Raw genomic sequence first — 13,133 nt, forward strand, 5'->3', positions numbered from 1 at the left:
TAAGAAACAGTGAAAGGGAAGAATCCCAGAACACAGAAACAGAGAGAGACAGAGAGACAGGTCCAATCTCGGAGGGGATCTTGCCCCTCCCATGCCATGGAGGCCAAGGACCAGAGGGGAATCCCTTCTCCCATGTAGGGAGAAGGTCAAGGAAGAAGAAGAAGAATAAGGGGGGCCCTCTCCCCCTCTCTTCCGGCGGCGCCGGAACGCCGCCGGGGCCATCATCATCACCGCGATCTTCACCAACACCTCCGCCATCTCCACCAACATCTCCATCACCTTCCCCCCCTCTATCTACAGCGGTCCACTCTCCCGCAACCCGCTGTACCCTCTACCTGAAGATGGTGCTTTATGCTTCATATTATTATCCAATGATGTGTTGCCATCCTATGATGTCTGAGTAGATTTTTCGTTGTCCTATCGGTGATTGGTGAATTGCTATGATTGGTTTAATTTGCTTGTGGTTATGTTGTTGTCCTTTGGTGCCCATCATATGAGCGCGCATGTGGATCACACCATAGGGTTAGTTGTATGTTGATAGGACTATGTATTGGAGGGCAAGAGTGACAGAAGCTTCAACCTAGTATAGAAATTGATGCATACGGGATTGAAGGGGGACCAATATATCTTAATGCTATGGTTGGGTTTTACCTTAATGAACGTTAGTAGTTGTGGATGCTTGCTAATAGTTCCAATCATAAGTGCATAGAATTCCAAGTCAGGGATGGCATGCTTGCAATGGCCTCTCCCACATAGAACTTGCTATCGGTCTAGTAAAGTAGTCAATTGCTTAGGGACAATTTCGCAACTCCTACCACCACTTTTCCACACTCGCTATACTAACTTTATTGCTTCTTTACCTAAAACAGCCCCTAGTTTTTATTTACGTGCTCTTTATATTCTTTCAAACCTATCTCGTTACACCTACAAAGTACTTCTAGTTTCATACTTGTTCTAGGTAATGCGAACGTTAAGCGTGCATAGAGTTGTATCGGTGGTCGATAGAACTTGAGGGAATATTTGTTCTACCTTTACCTCCTTGTTGGGTTCGACACTCTTACTTAACGAAAGAGGCTACAGTTGATCCCCTATACTTGTGGGTTATCAATGGCCAAAAGGATGTGATGAATTATATATATGTGATGTATGAGATTGATCATGTTCTTGTAATAGGATTCACGACTTGCATGTCGATGAGTATGACAACTGGCAGGAGCCATATGAGTTGTCTTTATTTATTGTATGACCTGCGTGTCAATGAAAAACGCCATGCAATTACTTTACTTTATTGCTAACCGTTAGCCATAGTATTAGAAGTAATAGTTGGCGAGACAACTTCATGAAGACATGATGATGGAGATCATGGTGTCATGCCGGTGACGAAGGTGATCACGCCGCGCCTCGAAGATGGAGATCAAAAGGCGCAAGACGATATTGGCCATATCATGTCACTTTATGATTTGCATGTGATGTTTATCATGTTTGCATCTTATTTGCGTAGAACGACGGTAGCATAAATAAGATAATCCCTCACAAAATTTCAAGGAAGTGTTTACCCTAACTATGCACCGTTACAAAGGATCGTTGTTTCGAAGCACCACGTGATGATCGGATGTGATAGATTCTAACATTCGCATACAACGGGTGTAAGCCATATTTACACATGCGAAACTCTTAGGTTGACTTGACGAGCCTAGCATGTACAGACATGGGCTCGGAACACAAGAGACCGAAAGGTCGAACATGAGTCGTATAGTAGATGTGATCAACATGGAGATGTTCACCGTTGATGACTAGTCCGTCACACATGATGATCGGACACGACCTAGTAGATTCGGATCATGAATCACTTAGATGAATAGAGGGATGTCTATCTAAGTGGGAGTTCTTTAATAATTTGATTAGATGAACTTAATTATTATCAATTTAGTCTAAAGTTGTCTTTACAATCTATCATGTGGATCCAATGGCCCACGCCAATGTTTCCCTCAACTTCAACGCGTTCCTAGAGAAAATCAAGCTAAAAGATGATGGTAGCCACTATACGGATTGGGTCCGTAAGTTGAGGATCATCCTCATAGCTACCAATAAAGCATATGTCCTTGAAGCACCGCTAGGTGAAGCACCCATTTTCCCAGCAACTCAAGACGTTATGAATGCCTGGCAGTCGTGTAGTGATGATTACTCCCTGGTTCAGTGCGGCATTCTTTACAGCTTAGAATCAGGGCTCCAAAAGCATTTTGAGCAGCATGGAGCATATGAGATGTTCCAAGAGCTTAAAATGGTTTTCCAAGCTCATGCCCGAGTCAAGAGATATGAAGTCTCTGACAAGTTCTACAGTTGTAAGATGGAGGAAAACAGTTCTGTCAGTGAGCATATACTCAAAATGTCTGGGTTGCACAACCGCTTGTCTCAGCTGGGAGTTAATCTTCCAGATGACTCGGTCATTGACAGGATCCTCCAGTCGCTTCCACCTAGCTACAAGAGCTTTGTGATGAACTACAATATGCAAGGGATGGAGAAGTCCATTCCTGAGTTATATTCAATGCTGAAATTAGCGGAGGTGGAAATCAAAAAGGAACATCAAGTGTTGATGGTGAATAAGACCACTAGTTTCTTGAAAGGCAAGGGTAAGAAGAACTTCAAGAAGGACGACAAGGGAATTGCCGCACCCGGTAAGCCAGTTGCAAGGAAGAAGCCAAAGAATGGACCCAAGCCTGAGACTAAGTGCTTTTATTGCAAGGGAAATGGTCACTGGAAGCGGAACTGCCCCAAGTACTTAGCGAGTAAGAAGGCTGGCAACACCAAAGGTATATATGATATACATGTTATTGATGTGTACCTTACCAGCACTCATAGTAGCTCCTGGGTATTTGATACCGGTGCGGTTTCTCATATTTGTTACTCAAAACAGGAGCTGCGGAATAAGCGGAGACTGGCAAAGGACGAGGTGACGATGCGCGTCGGGAATGGTTCCAAGGTTGATGTGATCACCGTCGGCACGCTGCCTCTACATCTATCTTCCGGATTAGTTTTAAACCTCAATAATTATTATTTAGTACCAGCTTTGAGCATGAACATTGTATCAGGATCTCGTTTAATGCGAGATGGCTACTCATTTAAATCCAAGAATAATGGTTGTTCTATTTATATGAGAGATATGTTTTATGGTCATGCCCCACTGGTCAATGGTTTATTTCTATTGAATCTTGAACGTGATGTTACACATATTCGTAGTATGAATGCCAAAATATGTAAGGTTGGTAATGATAGTCCCGCATACTTGTGGCACTGCCGCCTTGGTCACATTGGTGTCAAACGCATGAAGAAACTCCATGCAGATGGACTTTTGGAGTCTCTTGATTATGAATCATTTGACACGTGTGAACCATGCCTCATGGGCAAAATGACCAAGACTCTGTTCTCCGGAACAATGGAGCAAGCAACCAATTTATTGGAAATCATACATACTGATGTGTGCGGTCCAATGAGCGTTGAGGCTCGCGGTGGCTATCATTATGTTCTCACCCTCACTGATGACTTAAGCAGATATGGGTATGTCTACTTAATGATACACAAGTCTGAGACCTTTGAAAAGTTCAAGGAATTTCAGAGTGAGGTAGAGAATCAACGTGACAGGAAAATAAAGTTCTTATGATCAGATCGTGGAGGGGAATATTGGATTCACGAGTTTGGCACACACTTAAGGAAATGTGGAATTGTTTCACAACTCACGCCGCCTAGAACACCTCAGCGTAATGGTGTGTCCGAATGTCGTAATCGCACTCTATTGGATATGGTGTGATCTATGATGTCTCTTACCGATCTCCCGCTATCATTTTGGGGTTATGCTTTAGAGACTGCCGCATTCACTTTAAATAGGGCTCCGTCGAAATCCGTTGAGACGACACTGTATGAATTATGGTTTGGAAAGAAACCTAAGCTGTAGTTTTAGAAAGTTTGGGGATGCGATGCTTATGTCAAGAAACTTCAACCTGAAAAGCTCGAACCCAAGTCAGAAAAATGCGTCTTCATAGGATACCCTAAGGAAACTATTGGGTATACCTTCTACCTCAGATCCGAAGGCAAGATCTTTGTTGCAAAGAATGGATCCTTTCTAGAGAAAGAGTTTCTCTTGAAAGAAGTAAGTGGGAGGAAAGTAGAAATTGATGAGGTACTACCTCTTGAACCGGAAAGTAGCGCAGCTCAGGAAGATGTTTCTGTGGTGCGTGCACCGACTAGAGAGGAAGTTAATGATGATGATCATGAAACTTTGGATCAAGGTGCTACTGAACTTCGTAGGTCCACAAGGACATGTTCCGCACCAAAGTGGTACGGCAACCCTGTCCTGGAAATCATGTTGTTAGACAACAGTGAACCTTCAAACTATGAAGAAGTGATGGCGGGCCCGGATTCCAACAAATGGTTTGAAGCCATGAAATCCGAGATAAGATCCATGTATGAAAACGAAGTATGGACTTTGATAGACTTGCCCTATGATCGGCAAGCCATATAAAATAAATGGATCTTTAAGAAGAAGAAGACTGACGCGGATGGTAACGTGACCATCTATAAGGCTCGGCTTGTCGCTAAGGGTAATCGACAAGTTCAAGGGGTTGACTACGATGAGACTTTATCACCCGTAGTGAATCTGAAGTACGTCCAAATCATGTTAGCAATTGCCGCATTCTATGATTATGAGATATGACAAATGGACGTCAAAATGGCATTCCTTAATGGTTTCCTTAAGGAAGAATTGTAGATGATGCAGCCGGAAGGTTTTGTTGATCCTAAGAATGCTGACAAGGTATGCAAGCTCCAACGCTCAATCTATGGGCTAGTGCAAGCATCTCGGAGTTTGAACATTCGCTTTGATGAGATGATCAAAGCGTTTGGGTTTACGCGGACTTATGGAGAAACCTGTGTTTACAAGAAAGTGAGTGGGAGCTCTGTAGCATTTCACATGTTGTATGTGGATGACATACAATGGGAAATGATATAGAATTTTTGGAAAGCATAAAGGCCTACTTGAATAAGTGTTTTTCAATGAAGGACCTTGGAGAAGCTGCATACATATTAGGCATCAAGATCTATAGAGATAGATCGAGAGTTCGAGATGCCTCATTGCTCTTTTACAAAGCAAATACCTTGACAAGATATTGAAGAAGTTCAATATGGATCAGTCCAAGAAGGGGTTCTTGCCTGTATTGCAAGGTGTGAGATTGTGCACGGCTCAATGCCCGACCTCGACAGAAGATAGAGAAAAGATGAGTGTCATCCCCTATGCCTCAGCCATAGGGTCTATTATGTATGCCATGCTGTGTACCAGACCTGATGTGAACCTTGCCGTAAGTTTGGTAGGGAGGTACCAAAGTAATCCCGGCATGGAACACTGGACAGTGGTCAAGAATATCCTGAAGTACCCGAAAAGGACTAAGGATATGTTTCTCGTTTATGGAGGTGACGAAGAGCTCGTCGTAAAGGGTTACGTCGATGCTAGCTTCGACCCAGATTTGGATGACTCCAAGTAACAAACCGGATATGTGTACATTTGGAATGGTGGGGCAATCAGCTGGTGCAGTTGCAAGCAAAGCGTCATGGTGGGATCCACATGTGAAGCAGAGTACATAGCAGCCTTGGAGGCAGCACAGGAAGCAGTCTGGATGAAGGAGTTCCTCACCGACCTAGGAGTTATCCCCAATGCGTCGGGCCTGATGGCTCTCTTCTGTGACAACACTGGAGCCATTGCCCTTGCCAAGGAGCCCAGGTTTCACAAGAAGACCAGACATATCAAGCGTCACTTCAACTCCATTCGTGAATATATTCAAGATGGAGACATAGATATTTGTAAAGTGCATACGGATCTGAATATCGCAGATCCGTTGACTAAACCTCTTCCACAAGCAAAACATGATCAACACCAGAACTCTATGGGTGTTCGATTCATCACAATGTAACTAGATTATTGACTCTAGTGCAAGTGGGAGACTGTTGGAAATATGCCCTAGAGGCAATAATAAAATGGTTATTATTATATTTCCTTGTTCATGATAATTGTCTATTGTTCATGCTTTAATTGTATTAACCGGAAACCATAATACATGTGTGAATACATAGATGACAACATGTCCCTAGTGAGCCTCTAGTTGACTAGCTCGTTGATCAATAGATGGTTATGGTCTCCTGACCATGGACATTGGATGTTGTTGATAACGGGATCACATCATTAGGAGAATGATGTGATGGACAAGACCCAATCCTAAGTAGCACAAGATCGTGTAGTTCGTTCGCTAGAGATTTTCTAATGTCAAGTTTGTTTCCTTAGACCATGAGATTGTAAAACTCCCGGATACCGTAGGAATGCTTTGGGTGTATCAAATGTCACAACGTAACTGGGTGACTATAAAGGTGCACTACAGGTATCTCTGAAAGTGTCTGTTGGGTTGGCACGAATCGAGACTGGGATTTGTCACTCCGTATGACGGAGAGGTATCTCTGGGCCCACTTGGTAATGCATCATCATAATGAGCTCAGTTTGACTAAAGAGTTAGTCACGGGATCATGCATTACAGAACGAGTACAGAGACTTGCCGGTAATGAGATTGAACAAGGTATGGGGATACCGATGGTCGAATCTCGGGTAAGTAACATAGCGATAGACAAAGGGAATTGTATACGGGATTGATTGAATCCCCGACATCGTGGTTCATCCGATGAGATCATCATGGAACATGTGGGAGGCAATATGGGTATCCAGATCCCGCTATTGGTTATTGGCCAGAGAGGTGTCTCGGTCATGTCTGCATGGTTTCGGAACCCGTAGGGTCTACACACTTAAGGTTCGTGACCCTAGAGTTGGAACGGGAATAGTATGTGGTTACTGAAGGTAGTTCGGAGTCCCGGATGAGATCCCGGATGTCACGAGGAGTTCTGGAATGGTCCAGAGGTGAAGATCGATATATTGGACAAAGGGTATTGGAGTCCGGAAGTGTTCCGGGGGTACCAGGCTATGGCCAGCATGACCAAAAGGTGTTTCGGGAGCCCCAGCAAGTGTTGTAGGGCCTCATGGGCCAAGGGGAGGGGGCAAACCAGCCTACTAAGGGGCTGTGTGCCCCCACACCCTTTTCCCACATTAATTGGGGAGGTGGGGCGCCTCCACCTGACTTGGGAGGCAAGCCTCCACCTGCTTGGCTTGGGGGGCTAGTCTCCCTAGGGTTTCCCTAGGGAGATCCAATCTGCCCTAGCCGCCGCCCCCTAGGGGAAACCCTAGGGCGCCTCCCCCTCTCCCCTTACCCCTATATATAGTGAGGAGGTGGGAGGGCAGCCATACCCTTCCCCTGGCGCAGCCCTCCCCCTCTCCAACTCCTCCTCCTCTTCCGTAGTGCTTGGCGAAACCCTGCAGGAGAACCACGAGCTCCTCCATCCCCACGCCGTCGTGCAGCTAGAGTTCTCCCTCAACTTCTCCTCTCCCCTTGCTGGATCAAGAAAGAGGAGACGTCCCCGGGCTGTACGTGTGTTGGACGCGAAGGCGCCGTCCGTTCGGAGCTAGATCGGATCTTCTGCGATTTGAATCGCTGCGAGTACGACTCCATCAACCGCGTTCTTGTAACGCTTCCGCTTAACGATCTTCAAGGGTATGAAGATGTACTCCCTCTCTCTCTCTCATTGCTAGCATCTCCTAGATTGATCTTGGTGACACATAGGAAATTTTTGAATTATTACTACGTTCCCCAACACGAAGTAGCTGCTGGGTACGGCTTCGATAGGCCATAGTCGGATTATCAAATCCTTCATGGCTAGTTCAGCCACCCTATGCAGCTCGACCAGCTATTTAAGCTGATCACTAAAGGGCACCGAATGTTCTAGCGTAAGGTATTGCAACCATAACATCTTCTCCATTGAGCTGCCCTCTTCGGCTCAGAAGAATTCCGCAGCGTCAGAAACGTTGCGCGGCAGATCCGGAAACGCCCTTGGAGAACTCCAAATCCGGGTCAGTAAGAGATACCTCTTCTTCACATACTTGCTTTGCATAATGAAAGCCTTACCCTCCATGATTTTCTTGGCTTCTTGGATTTCCTGGAGGGCACCTTGGGCTTTGGTCCGGGCCTCTTGTGCACTTTGGCGGGCCTTAGCGAGTTCGGACTCTTGGCCCGCATTCTAGCGCTCCAAGGACTCGCATTTCTTCACAGCATCGTGGAGCTCCTGTTGGACCTCACCAACCCTAGCCTCATGCCTTTCACGGGCGGCTTGTTCCTTTGCCGCTCTCTCCTCTGCCTCAGCCAATGCCTTCTTGAGGGCCTCCACCTTGGTTGCCTCCCCTAATAAACATCATCGCACTATGGTAAGCACAAAAACATTCACCCTTTTCCGGACACTTACAAGGTCATTGCATACCTTGGGTGTCCTCCAGCTGCTTTTTCGCACGACCGAGCTCTTCCTCGGTCCACTCCAGCCTCTGCTTCAGTCCAGAGACTTCGGCAGCATGAGAAGTCGTGGCTAGCAGCACGCCTGCTTATTCACAAAGACATATACGGTTAGTCTCCCGCGAAAAACTATTTGATCCTCTGTTCGACTCTTCTTTCTGAACACCGGACAGAGTCTCAGGGGCTATTGTCTATACTGTAACTTTATTTTCACATAAATGCAGTGCGTACCTCCAGGCGGCGGGCCGGCTTCGAAAGCCGGCAGGTTGACCCAGTCGCCCCTCCCGGAGACGCTCCTGACGTAGAAGTACGATCTCTGCCACATCTTCACCGACTTTATCAGCGAGATGGAGGGGAAGGGGTTGTCGGCCCCCGACCTTCGCACGGCGATAAAAGTGCCGCATTGAGCCGGCACGCCTGCAGCCTGGGTGCCGAGCTTGGAAAAGAAGAACTCCTCCCAGAGCTCGAGGGTGGGAGGACTCCGAGGAAGCCTTCACACAAGGCCACGAAGGCGGACAGCAGCACCACTGTGTTGGGGGTGAGGTGGTGCGGCTGGAGGCCATAGAACTCCAGGAAGGATCGGAAGAAACTGCTCGCCGGCAGCCCCAACCTGCGCAAGCAGTGCGAGCGGAAGATGACCCGCTCGCCCTCCTGCGGCGCGGGGGAAATCTCCCCCTTCGGCTCAAGACGCACCCGCACGTGATCCTCGCCGGGGAGCCGACAAGTTCGGCGGAGGAAGTCGACATGGTCGTCGTGAACTTCGGAGCCGTCCCAGGTGCCGGAGCGCACCGGGGGAGGCGCGGCGGCAGAGGAAGAGCTCATCGCGAGCTGATCGCCATGGCATTCGTTGGAGCTTGGGCGCGCAGCGGAGCGAAGAAGAAGAAGAAGGAGGAGAGCGAGGAGCAGTGAGAAGGAAGAGAGCGAGGAGTGGTGGGAAGGAGGAGCGCGCGTGCCCCCGTCTTTCCCCTACTTATAGCCTCGTGGGCTGCGAAGCCGAGGGGGCGGTCGTGGGATTTACTGCGCCCATGGCCCCACGACCCCCACGTTCCATGACAAACTTACTGCGCGCAGTAACTCCACGAGAATCCCAACCGTCCACCGGGGCCACGGCGGATCGGCTCGGGCGTCGAGGCGTGGTAGTGGCGGGCTCCGCCTATGGGCCTGTCCCGTCGCACGCGTAGGTTGGTAGAATGGCCCAGCCACGTGTCATCGCATGACAGGCCTAGAACGGGCGGTGGCCTGGAGGCTTAGCTAGCACGCTACTTGGATCCCGCCGCGACGTTCGAAATATTGTGCGAGTCGAAATTGAGCGAATCCGAGTTGAGCGAGTCCGACTCCTTCTAGTCGGCCCGCCAGAAGTCCATCCAAGACAATGTGTTGAGCACCCGGAAGGAGAAAATGCTGAGGCTTCTCGGCCGATCGTCTGCGGTGCCTCATCAGCTTCAGGGACTACTGTCGGAGTAATGGGCCACGGGTAGGCCAACTCGAGCCCCAGAACCTTTCAAGACATCGGGGCAGGCTGCGCCCCTCAAGGCCCCAGGACGAAGAGCTGCCTTCAAGAAGTCAATGGCAAGACGGCCGACTGACCACTCGCGGCCGAGTCCCAGGGACGACCGCAGGGTAAGCCGACTCCTGGCTGGCGACTTCCGGAGAAGCCGGCTTTGGGGAGTTGGCATGCGACTCCAACAAACCCCGTGACCTCATCAAGGGGGACGGGGCGGGAGAGTGGCTACAGTGAAGCCCACTCCCGCCCCTTACCAAGGGCAGGCATGGCCACAGCACGCCGTACCCCGGAAGATCTCCGTGCGGTGTGGCACTGTTGCCATGCCGGCCCTGACATCAGCAACGCAGGACCGAATCCTGCACCCACGACGGCTTGTCTGTACGGCTTAGAGGCAGCGGGTCCCACCAGTCGGTGAGACCCCAGGAGACGGCAAGAGGACCACCAGTCGGACCCGTCGGGAGTCGGCCCAGGGGAGTTGGCCGAGCCCTCCCCCGGGGCCCACGCACCATTAATCAAGATGTGATGGAGAGTGGCAAGAGTGATCGCCCGCCAGGCGGCGGGGCTGTTGCCACGGCCCCATGATCAAGCCCACGTCATCAGAAGCATGACACAGTAATCAGCAGTCGGCAAGACCCGCCCGCGGCAGACGCGGCCTGTCGGCTCCGTACCAGGCCAGTCGGCGGGCCCCAGCGGTCGGCGGGGAAGACGGAGGCCAGAGGCGCTGACGGCTGGGCCCGCGTCTTACCGGATTACCATTGTACCCCTGGGGGGTAGGCCTATATAAACCCCCCCAGGGCACCCATGCAAAGGGTTGGAACCCATTAGCTCTAGGCCAGATCATATAGAAGGGAGAGAGCTAGCCTTGCCCTCTCCTACCTCCAAGAAACAGCTCAAGGAGCAACCGTGTAAACACTTTGCCATAGTGATCATGCGGAGACCCCGCAGAGCAGCAGTAGGGGTATTATCTCCCCGGAGAGCCCTGAAGCTGGGTAAGATTCGCCGGCGTGCATGCCTTCGCCTCATCCCGTTTCCAGGCACCGGCGACGTTCTACTCGCCCCCACCATGATAAGCCATCCTTTAGCATATGTCGCACCAAACCCCCGACAACCGTGGTGGTTTTATTTTATAGAAATAATTGATCTCTCATGCTTCACTTATATTATTTTGAGAGTCCTTTAGAACAACATGGCAATTTGCTTTTAGGCATAATAAAAACTTTCATATAAGTGCATGGAATACTAAGAGAAGTTTGATACTTGATAATTGTTTTGAGATATGGAGATGGTGATATTAGAGTCATGCTAGTTGAGTAGTTGTGAATTTGAGAAATACTTGTGTTGAAGTTTGTGATTCCCGTAGCATGCACGTATGGTGAACCGTTATGTGATGAAGTCGGAGCATGATTTATTTATTGATTGCCTTCCTTATGAGTGGCGGTCGGGGATGAGCGATGGTCTTTTCCTACCAATCTATCCCCTAGGAGCATGCACGCAATACTTTGTTCGATAACTAATAGATTTTTGCAACAAGTATGTGAGTTCTTTATGACTAATGTTGAGTCCATGGATTATACGCACTCTCATCCTTCCACCATTGCTAGCCTCTCTAGTATCAGGCAACTTTCGCCGGGACCTTAAACCCACCATATACCTTCCTCAAAACAGCCACCATACCAACCTATTATGGTATTTCCATAGCCATTCCGAGATATATTGCCATGCAACTTTCCACCATTCCGTTATTATGACATGCTTCATCATTGTCATATTGCTTGCATGATCATGTAGTTGACATCGTATTTGTGGCAAAGCCACCGTTCATAATTCTTGATACATGTCACTCATGCATCATTGCACATCCCGGTACACCGCCGGAGGCATTCACATAGAGTCATATTTTGTTCTAAGTATTGAGTTGTAATTCTTGAGTTGTAAGTAAATAAAGTGTGATGATCATCATTATTAGAGCATTGTCCCAAGTGAGGAAAGGATGATGGACACTATGATTCCCCCACAAATCGGGATGAGACTCTGGACGAAAAAAGTGTCCAAAAAGAAAAAAGGCCCAAATAAAAAAATGAATGAGAGAAAAAGAGAGAAGGGACAATGCTACTATCCTTTTTCCACACTTGTGCTTTAAAGTAGCACCATGTTCTTCATATAGAGAGTGTCTTGAGTTATCACTGTCATATACTAGTGGGAATTTTTCATTATAGAACTTGGCTTGTATATTCCAATGACGGGCTTCCTCAAAATGCCCTAGGTATTCATGAGCAAGCAAGTTGGATGCACACCCACTTAGTTTGTTTTGTTGAGCTTTCATATACTTATAGATCTAGTGCATCCGTTGCGTGGCAATCCCTACTCACTCACATTAATATCTATTGATGGGTGTCTCCATAGCCCATTAACATGCCTAGTTGATGTGAGACTGTCTTCTCCACAACCACCATTCTATTCCACATATAGTGCTATATCCATGGCTCACGCTCATATATTGCTTGAAGATTGAAAAACTTTGAGAATATCAAAAGTATGAAACAATTCCTTGGCTTGTCATCGGGGTTGTGCATGATTTAAATATTTTGTGTGGTGAAGATAGAGCATAGCCAGACTATATGATTTTGTAGGGATAACTTTCGTTGGCCATGTTATTTTGAGAAGACATGATTGCTTAGTTAGTATGCTTGAAGTATTATTATTTTTATGTCAATATTAAACTTTTATCTTGAATCTTTCGGATCTGAAAATTCATGCCACAATAAAGAAAAAATTACATTGAGAAATATGTTAGAAAGCATTCCACATCAAAAATTCTTCTTTTATCATTTACCTACTCGAGGACGAGCAGGAATTAAGCTTGGGGATGCTTGATACGTCTCCAATGTATCTATAATTTTTGATTGCTCCATGCTATTATATTGTCATATTGCATGAGTTTATCCCTCTACATCATGTCATCTTACTTAAAGCATTACTCTGTTCTTATGAACTTAATACTCTAGATGCATGCTGGATAGCGGTCGATGTGTGGAGTAATAGTAGTAGATGCAGAATCGTTTCGGTCTACTTGTCGCGGACGTGATGCCTATATACATGATCATACCTAGATATTCTCATAACTATGCTCAATTCTACCAATTGCTCGACATTAATTCTTTTATCCACCGAGAGATCCCATCTTGGGGCCTTTTCCGGAGCTCCGC

Source organism: Triticum urartu, chromosome 2 (assembly GCF_003073215.2).
Source record: "Triticum urartu cultivar G1812 chromosome 2, Tu2.1, whole genome shotgun sequence".
Lineage (NCBI taxonomy): Eukaryota > Viridiplantae > Streptophyta > Magnoliopsida > Poales > Poaceae > Triticum > Triticum urartu.